We start from the raw sequence: 15765 nt of genomic DNA on the forward strand, positions 1-15765 counted from the left end.
TTTATATATTCAGGCAATGCAGTCATACACATAAAATAAAAATAATTTTAAAATTTTGCAAAATAAAAGGAAGCAAACAGCTTTGACTTGTGGCCATGTCTTCCTTCTACTCTAAATCCTAGTCTAATTTCCCCCTCCAGTTCATGGGAACCTTAGCTCAACCTCCATTACACAAATGCATCATTCCCTGAAGTATTTACCAGGATGGACTAAAATTCTATAACAAAAGTAAGACATTTGCAACCCAGCTATCCCTTTCTTTTCTTTTTTTCTTTTTCTTTTTTGTATTTTTTATTGGTATTACTTGCTTCTAAAGTACTGGGCATATTTAAAATTGTTTAAATACTTGGATCATTCTCTCCGTAATCCTGTGTTTCAGAGCTAAAGCTCAGTCTTAAGTCAAATGAACAGAAATGTTTAAGACCTCAGTCTGAATTAATTAACTTCTAAGGGAATCAAAGTTCTATCATTGACTCAAGTTTGTTATTTATAACAGAGCTGGCAGAATTACATCTCAGCATCAAAGCTCACATTCTTTTTGCCTCTGTCCCTATGGGTCCTGTGGTCTGTGACACTGACTAGGAGGAGAATGTGAAACTGTGGCTCCCACAAATAAAAGGGACCTCTGCAAAATTCAACATTTTGAATATCGTTTCCAATAATAACAGTGCCAAAAACTCAAAGACATCGTTGATGTTATTTTAGAAGGCGTGTTATTCTTAACACCTGTAATAGAGATATTTATATGGCTTTTGTCTTTTTTAAATATTTCAGAATGCTAATGTATTTATAAATTTTTTCTTCGGTTTTGAAATAAAAGTGACAGTGCAAAAAGCCCCAGCCCTCAACTCAAAGGGAGTAAGAGATGGTTTATTCTGGAACCATATATGGGTGATCATGGCATATTTGTTACTTGATATTTGTTATTCCAAATACCATGTTCATAAAGTTTTGTCTAGTAACAGAACAAAGAAAATCGTTACAATCAAGACATTTCAAATACATTGGTGGATGTATCAGGTAGGCAGGTTACAGCAAAGTGGGGACACTTCTGATATGGGCCTCAGATGCTATCTGATACCATTTTCAGTCTTTGGGTTGATGGAAGCCAGGGTCCGTTTGTACATTCTAAAAAGATTCACCTAATATTCACAAGAATGTTAGGTCACACGTATAGGCAATGGTTATTTAAGGCGCCAAGATAGCCCAAGACAGTTTGACTTCTGGATATTTACAGAAGTTCTAATAAGTCAGTTTCGTAGAATATTTAATGTGAGCTTCTTTTCAGGAACTTCAGTCAACAAAAATGTAGATTTTCTTTGGCATGAATTTTATATGTTCAAATATTTCTGAGGCTTCTGTTATAAAACACCTTTGTGAAGATATCACTGATTTCCTTAAAAATATACAACTCTAAACTTAGAATAAACAGCAAATTTTAGTTTGTTATAGCACCTTTGCTATTAGCCAAAAAAAAAAAAATGGATAAAAGTAAAGTAGGAAAGTTTAGAAAATTAACCTATTTTTTAAAAATGTTTCTTTCTTTATTTATTTTTATATGTATGAGCTTGTAAGTACACCCATGTTGTTCAAGGTCCACAGAGGCCAAAAGAGAACATCAGATCCTCTGGAACTGGATTTACAGACAGCTGTTTTGCCTAAGACATAGCGAACTATGCTAACATAGCAGAAGGGGTAAGAAATCTTAGAAAGCCTTTCTATAAGGTCACTAATCTTATTCATGAGGGCTCCACCACCTAATATTACCATATAGGAAATCAGCCACTTTCTACATCATTGACTTTTATGCTTCAAGACTTAAATAGTTGATTTTGACAGATGTAATAATAAAATATCATTTCATATATGCTGAGTCTCATTTAGCAATATACTACCTTTCGTAAATATTGTCTTAATTCATGTGGGCTGTTATAGCAAAATGCCATAGGCTGAGTGGCTTATAAAGAATATAAATTAGTTATCACTGTTCTGGAAGCTGGAAAGTCCAGGATCGAGGTACCAGCAGCTTCTATGTCTGGTGAAGGCTCACTTCCTCTTAACAGTTATCTCCTTCTCATCTCTTATTGCAGCGAGAATGAGAGGTCTCTCTGTGGCTTCTTTTATAAATGCACTAATACCACTTATGAGTGCTCTTGCTCTTTGACCTTGTCACCTCCTAAATGTAGAGTGAGGATTTCAACATGTAAGTTTGTGGAGGGGTCATAAATGTTTAGACCACAGCTGAAGTTTCTACCACATCTCATTTCCCTAACCTGTGACTCTTAGTGCCAACTTTTATAGTTACTATTTTTCAGATGAGGAAACTGAGGCTCACAGAATTTCTATAGGGCTGGAAAGACAGCTCAGTCAGTAAAGTGCCTGTCATGCATGAATGAAGACCTAAATTCAGTCCCCAGAACTTGCATGCGAAAGTGTGTAGTGGTGCCCACTTGTGATCCCAGCACTGGGGAGGTGAAGACAGGCAGATCCTGGGGTTTCTAGTCAGCTAGCCCAGCTTAATGGATGAGTTCCAAGCCAAGTGATAAATCATGTCTCAAAAACCATCATGGATAACGTCTAAAGAACAAGACTGGAAGTTAGTCTCTAGCCTCGGACCTCTCTCTCTCTCTCTCTCTCTCTCTCTCTCTCTCTCTCTCTCTCCATTTAGATAGCTTGCCTAGGGCCACCTGACTTACAAGTAATAAAAGGCAATCAGATAAGGTTTATTTGACTCTGTAGCACCAATGTTCACAAACTGGTTATGCTATTTCTTCATTCACCTTGTTTGTGTGAGGCTCTTATTTGTTGAGGCTATTTGGTTCTGATGACTTAAGTCTTGTTACTATAGGATTACTTCAGATGTGTCCTGTGGTTAAGCATCGTACTTATTCTACCCTCTCCATTCAGCCGCCTCCACAAATGAAGATGCAAAGTAATTGTTTCTCTGCTTCTATCCTGAGAAGGCACACTGAAGGAAATAAATGATAGCTGCTGTTCATTATGGGATTGGACACACCTTTGTTCTAACTTGTAAAAATACTTTGCCTCTACCACTGTTGCAGAATACCAGTCTGTCCAGAAGAGGGTGATGTTTCACTGCAAGCTGACACTGCTTAGAAACACAAAAATACAGAAAATGAATTTCTTAAGATGAGTTGGGATGTCATTTACTTAAACACTTTAGAAGGAAAGGTGTTCCTTCTAAATACTGTGCGGAAAAGAGGAAAATATCTTCTTTCTCACCTGCCTCATTTTTCTATAAATTGTTCTTTCAACTGGAAAAAATATTTAAAAACCAAATGTTCATTGACATACACCCAGGACAAATCCATAGTTTAATTTTTAAGTATTTATAATCTAGAGAAAAGAGCACGGGCCTTAATATCACATGAACCTGGATTTGAAAACTATCTACAGCTCCCTCCCTGACTTTCCTTGACTTCAGACAAGTTTCTTCATTTCCAGAAGTCTCAGATTCCTTGCTTGTAAAAGGAATTGCTGGACAAAATGCAGGATACTCAGTTAAATATGAATTTTAGGTAAGTAACAAAGATTTTGTAATATGTTTCAAGAAATATTTGGGGGGCACAGACTGGAAACATTGCATGAAATCTACTTGTTCATTTGAAAGTCAAATTTAACTGGATATCATGTGTTTTCTAAATTTGACAATCTTATGCAGAGAACTTTGGCACAAGAAGGGAAGAATAAAATTTATAAGGCTAGAGACTTCAGTTTGAGCATTTTAGAAAGCTGTCAGTTAAAGGCTTGATGTTTCTCATATCTAGGAAAATTACTACAGGTAATATTCTAAAGTTTTGAATATGCAAGCATCTTAAATAAAGTTAAACGAAATTTTCCTTTAAACTGAGTCTTATTTCATTCTCTACTACAGTAAACATAATGTTTAACAGGCAAGTACATATTTAATAAATTTCATTGAGAAAACGTTTAAAAGTATGAAACTAAATCAGATTTTAGGAAATGAAGGCAGAGATGAAACTTGACAGTGGAGTCTAATGGGTGGGCTTCTAAGTCTGGTCTGCCTCTTGCCTCCCAGACAACAATTAAGCGAGTCAGTCCCCTCCTGTAAATAGGACAAGTGGGTTTGGCCAAATCTGAATGAGGTTTAGGCAAACAAAGAAGGGAAAAAGAAATAAAAGGAAATGTTTTGTGTGCTGTCCTTTGTTTCCTCCATGGGTGGGAGGTCTGCCACTGCAGCAAGCTGCAGCCTCAGGAGGACGCTGTCCTGGCAGCTTGGACCCCCACCAGGTACCAGCCCAGGGCACCCAGGCAGGAGGGAAGGCCAGTGCACCGGTGTGGTTGCGGTGGGGGGTAGTTCTCCTCTGGGGTGCATGCAACATGTATCTCCTCCCTGCTACATGCTGCCCTGCTTTCTGCAAGAGCTGCAGGGCAGGAGATTTCCTCCTGGCATTGCGGGCAAGCCGGCACTCTCCAAAGGGAAATGGCTACCACTGCTCCATTCCCTTTGGTTTGCTGGCTTTGATCTTTGGTTTGACACCCACAAACCAGGCCCAGTTTACATGGCTCAAAGAACCAGGTGGACTTATCAGAACTGTTGGGCACAATCAAAGTAGACTCCTTCAAGAATTTAGGAAAATCATTTTTGGAGAGGCTCAGAATATGAACAAATGAACAACTCTGAAGTTTGTTAAAAATTCTGGAATCAAGACTATATGTATATACATTTTAATATATAGATATATTATATTTACAGTAACACACATGTGTAAAATACTGTTATCCTGATATTGCCTAGGAGCTAGCTGCTACTTTTCAGACAAACAGAATCTACATGAGCTAGCTTTGCTTGTTTCACTCTTTTTTCAGGCCCAGTAACACTGATTGGCATTTGGTAGGTGCTTGGTAAATATTTGTTGAGTGGATGGATGAAGTTGGGTAATACGCATATGTTACAGTAGCAATAAAGAGTAAACTCTAGTCAAGAGGAAAGAATCTCTGGCTTGGGTAGAGACCTAACATTCCAGTTGGACTGGTCAATTACTTGGCCAAGAAGCCATCCCTCCGAAGGTGGACTTGCATTAAGAGATGCTAAAGAGATAGGTGGGATAATTACTGGATAATGTACTTATTCCTACTCAGAATTCATGCCCGTAATTCAGTAGCTTACCATAGAGCTTCCTTCATAAGTCTGCCCATTTTCAAGCATAAGTGATTTTTTTTCTTATCTTCTTTTTATCTCTTTTCTAAGCATGCTTTCCTTAACACTTTGGCCTTTCCCAACATTTTGGGTGCCCTTACTCTTCTTGGGTTCTTACTCTGAAGCTCCCTTCTTAGCCATGTGTCTCACCTCCATGCCAGTTTATACAACATGGCCCTTTTCTTTCTCTTCTCCATTCTCCTCCTCCGGACAGCTGTTGAGATTTATAGCTTGTCTGCCCTGAAAGATTTTCTTTTTAACAAAATTGTCCTAAAGCTTCCATTTGGGTCCATTCTTAAATTCTTTCATTTATGAGACTAAGAATCCCAGGAGATGAGCGTGATTTCCCCTGTATCCCACAGACCACACCCAGGTTTTTGTACACACACACACACACACACACACACACACACACACATACAGATTTAGGTGGAAATATGCAGGTGACATCCAGGCTGGCCCGATTCCAGAGTCTAAGTTTTCTACTTCCAGTCACCTACCCTTATGCCACCAACTACATACTTCTGAGAGAGGAGACCCAGCCTTGCTGGCAGAGGCAACATCATGTGTGACCTTTAGAGATGGCATATCCTGGGAAAGAAGGACGTGGAATGACACATGGTTGGTCAATGTTTAGACAGCACTAACACTCAAAGGCTTCACTGGTTTAGGGATAAGGTTACTTATCAGCTGTCAAGAGCCGAACGCATCTTTGTAATTCCCTGGGTTTCTTTATACAGAAGGATAAATTGGAGGCTACTTTCCCCAAATCTCTAGATACCGGCAAATATATTGCTAGTATAACTTTAGCAATTGCTCGAGGACTTTGAAAGTCTCTTAAAGAAAGGCAGTTAAAGAAATTTCTACTAAGAAATTATCAAAATTAGGGCTTGAGAAGTGAAATGCAATTTCTGTACCTTCTAGGCTCTGTCTCTTCAAAATAAAAAATGAAATGGGCTTCACAATAAGTATTCCCCTGCCTCCATGACAGGTAGCCTAATCAAGGTCAAAATCTCAAAGTCAAAAGCATGGACCCTCAAGATGTTACCTTGGACAAGGGACTAAATCTCTGTGATCTTGTTTTTCATTTGTGCGCCAAAAAGGGTTTTTATAAGCATTCAATGGCTTAAAAGACACAACAGTGCTGGTACCAAGATAGACACACATGTGCTTGCCATCACCATCTTTTACCTCTTCTCAAGAATCTTCTTACCAGGAGGAATGGAATATAACGATTATGAACAAAGCTCAAGAATGTGGTGAGGGTTGTAGGAAATACAAAGCATGAATTCTGGGGATCAGGAGCAGATTCAGAATGGATAGCCAGCAAAGTTTTCAAAGGGCAACACATTCCAGGCAGAAAAAAATAGCCCAGGCACGGGTTTGGAGTGAAACTTGGTTTGGAGTATTTGAGGATGACAAAAGTCTGTATTTATAGACTGAAGGGGAAGTGGGAGATGAACATAGAAAGTCAGGTTGGGGTCATGATATGACTCCTGGAGTGCCCTGATGAGGAGTTGGAAGGCCATAAATAGAGGACACAGATAGGTTTCAGGAAGCACAGAGGCTGGGGGAAAGCATGAGGCTGGAGGAAATGTAACCTGTATCGTAAAGTGGGCGAGTCTGGTCCCGTCTACTCTTCCTACTGGGAGGTGGCCAAGATGACAGGGGCCTCCAACATCACTGGAGGGGCATCATTTCTCCAAGTCTGAAGAAAAAACTGTCAGTTTGGAGTGTCCTATTCTTTTCTTATCCACTTCAGTGGCCAAAGGCATTTGCACTCCATTCTGTCATGAAGGGAGGTGTGTGAAAGTATGTTCCCCTTCCTGATCACTGCCCTGCCCGCCTAGGATCTCAGCAAAGGGAGGAGAGGACTTCTCTGGCATATCCGTTCCCCTTATCTGCTCTAATGGGGATTAATATGGTGAAAGACTTCTCTTTCGGCCACTTATGGGTAATGCTTCCTCCAAGGCATGCCGTTTCCATGCCTCACCTGGATTCTTCCCCAGCCAGGGTTGTCCCTTGTATCCAACAATCTGTACAGTCTTGCTAGGTCCTGACTGCAAAGAACAAATTTTGAGGGCTCCTCTGAGAGACTATTACCATGTCCCCCAAGGGATCCTGGCCTCAACTGATCCAGGAACTAACATGACTTCGTGTAAGCTACTCAGCACCCTTCCCTGGGATGTTCAAAACTGAGATTGAGGAGAGCATTAAGCTCTGCTGACTGATAAGAGTGACAGGATTCTGACACTGGGATCACACAGTGGCCAGTCTACACAGTATAGAAGGAGGCTGTCCTGTGAGGAAGGTGTAGAAGACACACTAGTTACTTTTCTACTGTGACAGACTACCTAACACAGACAACTTAAGGAAAAAGAGGCTCACTTCAGATTGTAGTTCAGAGCAGAGTCCATCATGGTGGAAAAAGGCATGGCAGCATGAATGTGAGGCAGAGCATGTAGAACATGTGGCAGAGCCCCTCACTTCATGGTAGATTAGAAACAAAAGCATTCAGACCAGAAACAGAAGCAGGTATCTCCTTCAAATCCTGCCCCCTGTGTCTACTGCTGCTAGTTAGTCCTAGCCCACAGTTTCAAAGTTTATGCAACCTCCCCAAACATGGCCATCAACAGGGCACTAAGTATTCAAATACATGAGCCTCTATGGGACATTTTGAATTCCAACTGTAACAGAAGTTGTGATTGAATTTGAGTCCCTGCTCTTTTCTCTGAAGAAGAGCTCTACCTCTGTTCTAGTCCAGGCTGTGTAGGCTCATGTTCTTTCGTCTTTTTCTTAAGGTATTTCAAGCTGAATTTCAATCCAAACACCCATGTTCTCCCCTACACCCACCAATCAAACTTCTTCAATCTAGTCCCTTTCTCTTCAGTATCTTAGGGTTGAAGATCCCTTCATCTCTGCTAAGGTAGAGAACCATGTACAACTCTTAACTCCAGCCAGCATGTATGCTCTGCTGTTGTAGCTTCAAAATGGTTTTTTAATTGCTATTTCACACAGTCCACATCAACATGCACATAGCAAGGCACATATAATCTCCCTATGCAAAGAACAGAAAAATTTGGTCCAAATGACTTAACTACCTTGATCAAATTCTTCAGCTGTTTTCTGCCAAAGCCTGGATTTCAAATCATATGGTTTTCTTCTAAGATCTGTGTTTTGTTTTGTTTTGTTTTTTTCCTGATACCTTCTTGCATTGGGAAGAAACACAATGCTTACACTCTTTGGTACTGATAAGGACATAAGGAAGTTGACATGATCAATGGCCCTTCGTAGGGTGCTTTGAACTCTCTGGGCAAGCAGATGTCTGTTCCTCATATGAGGAAGGGTACAGTTCTGTGGCTTATATTTGCTGATATCAGTGTACTTAACACAAGACCAGAACCAAAGTGAGCAGGTGAGGTGCTAAGGCAGAACGAATCAAGAAGGCACTTCCTCTCAGGCTAGTATAGCACTTGCCTTGGCCCTGTAACCTAATTAATGTCATAGCTGGAACATTCAAGCTCTAGGGGTTGGTGAGCTACTTCCTGAAGTAAAGACACTTCCTCTAGGCTAAGTAGGAAATATAACAGATGAGAGAATCAGAGAACCAGAGAAACAGGCCCTTGTGGTCCACTCTGTCAGGCCTGACATCTAAATATCACTGCTCTCACACTTCTCTTCAGTACCTTCATGTATAATTGGTTCATTTTAACTGTTCTCAAGAAACATTTTTTTCACTCACACAGACATGAAAATCTTCTTAAAGGTAGGTGAATGAACAATTCTCTTGGATGCTAGTAAAAACTAAGCACATAGAAAAGCAATAAATAAATAAATGAAAATCAATGTTTTGAAGCCTAAAGTAGATTCTAGAGATAATCCATTTCAAGCTGGATTTCTGTCACTTTTGACCAAAGGTCCCAATTACGGTACCCTCACTGCCTGGCTGCTCTCATCAATCAAAATGTATTTGCCGTGTTTCCCTTCTTTTTGGTGTCTGAAGGTCTATCGGATCAGAAAATAGAAGCTGATAGAATTTAAGTAGTTTTTTCAAGGTCGTGCTGATAAACAAGCCTGGATTAGAATCAGGTTCTTAGGAAGCTCACTGCTTGTTTCTTCTACGATAAGCTGTGACCTACAGTGAATAATGGCTGAAAAGGTTTCTGTTCATATTATGAGGAATTTTCAACATTAACCATTTTATGTATGTACAGAACTTTGACCATTTCTGAGCACGTTTACATCTACTACTTTATTAGCCACTCAAAAAATATTGTGACTAAATTATACCTATGATGAAGGCAAAAAAAAACCAAAAACGCAGAGGCTTAGAAGCTTATGTCTTACTTGAGGAAACATACTAAGGGTGACAGCATAGCTCACAGTTTTCCTTCCCCACTCTCATGAAAATGCCCTCTGGACCATAACAGTCAGATTGAAAGGAGTGCCCTTGAAGATGATGGCAGCTCAAAGCCCCTTTTCACGGCCCCCACTCTGTACAGCATTTATCAAAACTTAGCAATAAATGAAGGTTTGACTAAATCATACTTAAATTTATTTATTTTTTTTTTATTTTACACGTATGACTGTTTTACTTGTATATAATAAAGGTTCTATGTATATGCAGTGCCCATAGAGACCAGAAGAGGGCATTGAATCACCTGGAACTGGAGTTACTGATGGGTTAGTGGGTGCTAGGAATTAAACCCAGGTCCTCTGCAAGAGCAGAAGTTGCTCTTAACTGCTGAATCATCTCTCCATCCCCCTTAGTCATCTTTTGAGGATTGGTAAATTTGGTACCAACTACTGGGATCATACAATTAATGAAAATTAATAAATCCTTGGCATAATTCATGTCTAAGCTTAAATAAAAATAAGATTTATTCCCAATGTTCCTGTTTTTCCCTACCAAGTAACATGACAAAACAAAACTATCTAGAATTAGCTCACTTGCCCTTTTTCTGGGTAATAAATTACTCAAGACAATATCTCTGAGCCGCATTCAATTCTCACCTCAGTTTCTGTGTTCCCAGTATCCAGGTGCTGCTTGGCTAGGTATCTTGGGCTGAAGGGTTCTCTTAAGGTCCACTGAGACTGTGCGTTCATCTGAAGAGCTAGCTAAGGGATGATCACTTCCACAGTGTTGACAGGATTGGTTCATCAGTATCACACTGAGAGTCTTCACTCTTCCTTGGCTGTTGGAAAGAAACCCCTTTTGTAGCCTCACACAGAACATCTCCCAACATGGTAGCTGACTTCCCGAACAGTGAGCCTGTAAGAGACAGGGAAGCCCACGGCAGAAACAACAGCACTTTGTGTAACCTAATCTTCAAAGTGACATGCCATTACTTTTGCCATGTTCTATTCATTAGAAGTAAGTCAAAAGGTCCTGTCCACAATCAAAGGGAAGGATTACAAAAGGGTGTACCAGAAGACAGGAATCACTGGGGCCATTGTCAAGGCTACCTAACACATGCTCCAAATTAAAATTACACCTTAAGGATGCCTAAGGTGAAAGAGAGTTAAGTTTATGATCCTTCAGCTTTTAAGGAAACCATTTTTTATTGTAAGCAGAAAGAAATGTTCATCCAAAAATTATAGCTGGCAGCTTACTTGATATTTGAAGCCACTGTGAAAAGTGGACACGTATCCCAAAGGGATAGATCTGTGATTCTGCCATCCATCTCTCCCTCTGCTTGGAGCATGCTAATTTCATCGTTGGATTTTTTTTTTTTTTCTTCTCTCTGAACTGAAGGTCTTGTCTACCAGACAACGCCAGTGAATGACACTGCCTGCATGTCAGAAATTGCTACTGACATTTCAATTTTGCTTAATTTTTTTTCTTTCTTTGATAGTATTATAGAGAAAATTTACATTTGAATAAAAAGCAAATAGTGCATGTCAGAGTAAGCATCAGGGAATGTCAAATTGTTTTTTTCCAATTACAACTCTATTTCAAATAGGGTAATGCAATTAAAGGATAATTACTAGAAGCACAAAGCCAAGGTTATGATCAGAAATGGTTACCCTTTCGCTTTAAGTCCTGTCTTGCTAAATAAAATATTCCTGAGGGGCAAGTTACTGTTTGAAAATAGAATACATTCATCCAGGAACTACCAAACACTTGGCAGTGTTGACCAAATACGTATTGTGCATAAATACAAGTGCTTAAATGAGATGAAGAGACACTAAAGGTGAGCTGCATTTTCCTTGGCTTCATCACTCTGATTAATTATGTGATAAATTAGCAGTAGGATGCAATATTAATTAACAGTATATTAGTTGCATTTTATTGCCAATAACATAACAAGCCCTGAAATAGTAGTTGGACTAAACTGCTGACAAGGGCTTTTCTGCAAACTGAGCTGTAGTTTGATTTCTCATTTGTCCAAGTGAAGCATCAGCAACTGAGTAAAACCAATTACCTCAAAACCCACCAAGCCCTCGGCAGCAACTTAGTGCATCCAAGCTTTGCCCAAATGTTATTACTTTCAAATTAGAGTTTGGTCTGAGATGTGGCATCAAAGATTTTCTGCCGTTGGAAATAACTCAATATGGCAGTCCAGTTGCATAACACTTTGCAGGACCAGATAGAAGCAAAGGTTACTTCCGACTCCAGGACATCCCCAACCATGGCTGTGCATTCCTGGAAGGCAAGCCTGAAAGTGCAGAAGTGAGGTATGAGAAAACAGGCATTTTCCAGACTCCTTCAAGTCAAAATGATGTGGGAAAATTTCCACTTGGTTATGCTTACTTCTGAAATGAAGTCCTTGATATCCGGTGGAAGATGATTCAGGAAAAAGAACAAAGGTCAAACAAGGAAGAGGCTAAAGACTCACTGTCCTAGTTTGTTCTTCATTGCTGTGACAAAATACTCTGACCAGTACCAACGTGGGGAGAAAAGAGTTTATTCAGCTTACATCTCCCAGGTCACAGTTCATCAGGGAGCCCAAGGTAGGAATTCAGGGCAGGAACCTGGAAGCTGGAGCACAGGCCATGGAGGAATGCTGCTTACTGGCTTGCTCCCCTGGCCCCTGCTCAGCCTGCTTTCTTATGCAACACAGGCCCACCTGCCCAGGGGTGGCACGACCCACAGTGGGCTGAGCCCTCCCACATCACTAAATCAAGAAAATGCCCCTCAGATATTGCCACAGGCCAGTCCAATAGAGGCAATTCCCCAATTGAGGCTCCCTCAACCCAGATGTGTCAAGTCGACACTAAAGCTATCCCGCACGCTCACCTAGCAGAAACTATCTCAGTTCACTGTATAGTAATAAACTCTGTAACATGAATATTGCATGTGTTTCAAGCATGTTATATGCTTGTCTGAAATGTCTTTATATGACCCAGTAGCAGGTATAATGAATATATACCACTGGGTAGAAAACAGAAAATCACCTGAACGGCTTGAGAGGTGACTTAGCAGTTAAGAGCACCGGCTGCTCATCCAGAGGATCAGGATTTGGTTCCAACATCCAAATGGCAGGTAATAGCCTTCCCTAACTCCAGTTCTAGAGGATCCAAGGGCCCCTGGCTTCCCTAGGTACTGCACACATCTTGTGCACTTGCATACATGCAGGGAGAACTCTCATACACGTAAAATAAAAATGAATAAATTAAAAGCCCCACAAAGTCAGCCAGGAGTGGTGGCACACACCTTTAAGTCCAGTACTCAGGTGGTAGAGGAAGGTGGATCTCTGTGAGATTGTGAGCTAGAGACCAGCCTGGTTTACTTAGCAAAAAGCGAAGCAAACCACCTGAAAACAATTATATATGGTTTCTGGGGGTCGGGGGGGAACTGCCTTGAATAATCACATGGTTAGAAGAATTAAAATAAGCAAGGCAGAATGTGTTGTGGATATTTGCATAGGTGTTTGGGTTAAATCTCTCTATTAGTTACCTGATAAAAGCAATTTAAGGAAGGAAGGAGGGCTTGTTTTGGCTCATAGTGCTTGGGTACAGTCCATCGTGACAGCAGGCGATGGACACTGCTGTTCACAGCGCATCAATACAGAGTGACATGAATGCTCCCTATTCTTTTTGTTCAATCTGAGACCCCAGTCCATGGTTTGGTGCTGCCCATATTTAGAGTTGGTATTCCCACCTCAGTTAACCTAATCTTGATAATCTCTGATAGATGTGCCTAGAGATTTGTTTCCATGGTGATTCTAATTCCCATCAAGTTGACACAATCAAGATTAACCATCACAATTGCCATTTGTATTTATTTATTTACTTGTCTCTTTTACATTCCTTCTCTCTGTATATACCTCTCTCTCTCTCTATATATATATATATATATATCCCTATCTTCCAGCATTTATCACTATACAAAAATTATATTTTAAACTGATAACAGCAGATACTATACTTGATCTCAGCCAAAAGGCCAAGAAACAATTCAAAAATTATATTTTAGATAGTTTACTGATCTATTCACTTGCTTGTTCTCTGTATTCCCACTCAGTTATAAACTCCCAAAGTTAAGACTGTGGCTGTACACTGTAAAACAGTTCCTGCCATACAATAGGCACAACACTAGTCAAAGCAAAGAATGAACCCCTTCACAGACTTTGTATTTACCAAGTGCAAGAATTCAGAGCTGGTGCTAATAGTAACTAACCCTCCAGAGCTAAAAACTTTTCATATAGCAATTTTTATTTGAATCTCTCAACTCACAACCTTAAAAAACTTCTCTCTCTCTCTCTCTCTCTCTGCATTCGAAGTTAAAGGTTCAGAGATACTGACTCTTGATGCCACCAAACCATAACAAAGTAAAACCATGAATAAAATGGAGTGTCTGATCATGACTCTAGGCAAGGCCACATTCGTAGATGAATGGGACATACAAATCCTCATCCTCCCAGAGACCCTCAAAGTTCTATGACTTGGTATAAAGTAGCCTTGCCCTGGATGGTCCTCTTCATCTTCCAAGTCCAGTGGAGGAATCCAGTACTGAACCCTGGAGAAGGACACTTGCCCTTTTGGGAACTTCAGGAATGTGCTCCCTCCCGGCAGGTGGGGTGTTCCACATGGTGTGCCTTTTGCTGAGGTCAGACTCTGCTGTAGAGTTTTGCCAGAGCAGCATAGATTCTCACATCCCAGTTCCAGGTTTGCATATGAGCCTAGCAGCTGTCAGGGATCCTATTTACTTTTAATAAATCTAACAAATGAACAATAAATAAGTGATGAGCCTTCTGCCCCAGAGAATCCAGCAAGGGCAGGACCCAGCCAGGTGCATGGGAAGCTGAACTCTCTCCTAAGCATTCAGAAACGAATTCTAAACAGCTAACACCAAACTCCAAAGTCAGTTGAGACCACAAAGCTTCAATGTATTCTACACATCATGAACTATCTCTCTCTCTCTCTAGTTGCCTAGAATAAAAAGAAATTCCCCTGCCTACTCATTCCATGAATTAAAATTGAAGAAAATTTTAAAGGTCTTCTCGTTTACAATGCTGTTCATGTCCTTTGACCAGAAAGAGTTAGAGAAAAACTTCAGGATTGATCTGAGGGACACAGAGCCCAGGTTCCATTAAAGTGTATTAATGCCAAGGTCTGTGTAATTAGTGAAAAGTCAATTCCCATTACTAGTTAACACTATTGAATACCTGCTTTCTTTAATAAAAAGCCATGTCCAGTATAAAGAGAATAAATCAATAGGTTGGCTGCATTTAGATCTATTCTGCATTCTCCTAAAATGCACAGGGAAACTCCCTGTCAGGGCTGCACTGTTTGTCTGCCAAGCTCAGCCTGTGAACTGGCAGTCAGCCCTGACTTCTTTGCCTGGAATCTTTCATTAGGCTCCTGCTTAGCTCTCGTTTCTTCTATCAGGAGAGTTAAGTTTTTACCCTATGCCTAAAACTCCTCTATCTGAGCTTGATCCTGATCTGGCATCTGCCTCTGATTTGGATTTGTTCAGAAAGTTTCAAAGCTACTATAGCCCTGCTTCTGCACCCCAGAATTTGCTAGGCACCAGGCCTTCCTCAGGGGAAAATACCAGGACAACAGTTTCTAAAAGGGGTCAATCCCTAGGACCTGAAAGAGTTTCCCGTCTAATACACGCTTTGTACTTTTGTAGCTGGTTACTCTACTGGATGCCAGTTTTGGAAGCAGCTGAGATATTCCAGATTCTCAGTGCTGTAGAGCAAGCCCACAATACCCCGTGCAGTTAAGTTTATAAGTACCCATTTCCCAGAACCTTATGCATGAGAAAGAAAGAATTCACCTCCTTGCCTTGGAGGCTGCCTGTTTGCATCTAAGCTGTGCTGTTGTCTTCCTCCGATGTGGGCTGTGAGAAGGAGAGCATTGTTTAGACTGTACCCTCATTATAATGCTTGGCTGATTAAAGATTAAAAGGCTATTTGGAATCCCATGTCTCCTATGGACACATGTTACTCTGAAGTTGGAAAACTATTTCTTCTAAAGTGAGTAACTTTCTTCAAATCATTTCATTTTGTTTACAAGAATGCTCAGTCTTTCACTGAGAAAAAAAAGAACCTTAACAAAATTTCAATTTAAGTTTTCTGTTTGGAATTAGTTGATACTCATTTGTAATCCTCTGTCCTATCTGTTAGTCACAT

The 15765-nt window shown here is 40.3% G+C and overlaps 1 pseudogene; it reads right to left on the reverse strand.

The window, feature by feature from the left end:
• Nucleotides 1–13488: 13488 nt before the first annotated feature.
• Nucleotides 13489–13583, reverse strand: LOC115067497 (annotated as a pseudogene).
• Nucleotides 13584–15765: the final 2182 nt, after the last annotated feature.

Source organism: Nannospalax galili, unplaced genomic scaffold (assembly GCF_000622305.1).
Source record: "Nannospalax galili isolate Female #2095 unplaced genomic scaffold, S.galili_v1.0 scaffold11, whole genome shotgun sequence".
NCBI classification, from domain to species: domain Eukaryota; kingdom Metazoa; phylum Chordata; class Mammalia; order Rodentia; family Spalacidae; genus Nannospalax; species Nannospalax galili.